The sequence below is a fragment of the Bison bison genome, unplaced genomic scaffold, assembly GCF_000754665.1.
Source record: "Bison bison bison isolate TAMUID 2011002044 unplaced genomic scaffold, Bison_UMD1.0 scf7180017864239, whole genome shotgun sequence".
Taxonomy (NCBI): Eukaryota; Metazoa; Chordata; class Mammalia; order Artiodactyla; family Bovidae; genus Bison; species Bison bison.
The window spans coordinates 1,982,308-1,984,274 of NW_011494811.1; positions in this window are offsets into that span (position 1 = coordinate 1,982,308).

The window sequence follows — 1,967 nt, forward strand, 5'->3', positions numbered from 1 at the left end:
TTCCTGAGGAACTAGAGAGTAGTCCCCACTCATGGCAACTAGAGAAAGCCTACACAGGATAACAAAGACCCAGCACAGCCAAAGATAAATAAATTTAAAAAAAAAAAAAAAAGGCAGAAGGTACTTGAGGGAGGAGGTTAGACTTGCCAGTGCTCCCCAGAGCAGAAGCCAGCATAGACCCAGTGTCACATAGGCATGTGTGTCCTGGAGAAGATGGACAAGGGGACCTCCCATTCCCACAGAATGACTTTTGCTGCTTCCTACCCGCCTCCTCCATACATCCCCTCCCATGAAATAATGAAAAATTCATGTTAAAAGCTTCACATGTGATCTGATTTTTCAACACTTTAATTGGATTCATAGAAGCCGGGAGTAGTAAGCCCAGGGCCCTTCCACCCCAGGGTTCCCCTCCCCATACCTCCCCCTCCCTCTCCACCTTGCTCCTTCTCCTGCTTAGCTCTTTCTCCCTAGACACACTCTTCTGACTTCCTCCACAATATGCTCCCATCCAGACCTCCCTTTCTTCCTTTCCTTCCAGCTCACCCCCAGAAGCCTCTTCCTCTCAGCACCCAGCACCTTTTTGAGAGCTCAAATTTTCTCTTTCTTCCCTAAAGGAGGGAAGAGAGCAGTCCCATCACTCAAAACCCTGATGAATGGACTGTTTCCAAATACTTGGTGAATGGAATGCAGCTAAAGAAATTTGATTTTATTGCTTTCTAGAATGTACACTATCTACCAAGAGTTCCAGGACAGCAGCACTCAAAGTTTTTAATAGATGTAAATTAAATATAATTGGTATATTTGTCATGAGTGTGCAAGGGTTACTGTTAAAGATCCTGATTCTTGAGGTGACAGACATTCTCTGGACACAGTGGTACCACCATTCTCTGGGCAGTGGTACCACCACCTCATGTTGTACAGATAAAGCTGAACTACAGAGAGGAAAAAATACCCTACACTGTTTCCCTTGATTGCATAGATGTTCAGGTGCTAAATCCTTAACAACAACAACAACAACAACAACAACAATCCAAACAGCTAAAAAGTTCTAGACAGGCACTCACCTGAGTCCCAGTGCCTGCATGGTGCCAAGACTAACTCACTTTGAACACATGGCCTGATTTCTTTCCCCTCAATTACCTCATCTATACTACCAGAAGGTCAGTCTGGATGGGTGAGATTCAAATTCTTTTATTGTATATGTCTACCAGTAAAAGAACTGTGAAAAGAAGAGAAGTGAAAAGCAAAGGAGAAAAGGAAAGATATAAACATCTGAATGCAGAGTTCCAAAGAATAGCAAGAAGAGATAAGAAAGCCTTCTTCAGCGATCAATGCAAAGAAATAGAGAGGAAAACAACAGAATGGGAAAGACTAGGGATCTCTTCAAGAAAATCAGAGATACCAAAGGAACATTTCATGCAAAGATGGGCTCGATAAAGGACAGAAATGGTATGGACCTAACAGAAGCAGAAGATATTATGAAGAGATGGTAAAAATACACAGAAGAACTGTACAAAAAAGATCTTCACGACCCAGATAATCACAATGGTGTGATTACTGGCCTAGAGCCAGATATCCTGGAATGTGAAGTCAAGTGGGCTTTCGAAAGCATCACTACGAACAAAGCTAGTGGAGGTGATGGAATTCCAGTTGAGCTATTCCAAAGCCTGAAAGATGATGCTGTGAAAGTGCTGCACTCAATATGCCAGCAAATTTGGAAAACTCAGCAGTGGCCACAGGACTGGAAAAGGTCCGTTTTCATTCCAATCCCAAAGAAAGGCAATGCCAAAGAATGCTCAAACTACCGCACAATTGCACTCATCTCACATGCTAGTAAAGTAATGCTCAAAATTCTCCAAGCCAGGCTTCAGCAATATGTGAACTGTGAACTTCCTGATGTTCAAGCTGGTTTTAGAAAAGGCAGAAGAACCAGAGATCAAATTGCCAACATCCGCTGGATCGTGGAA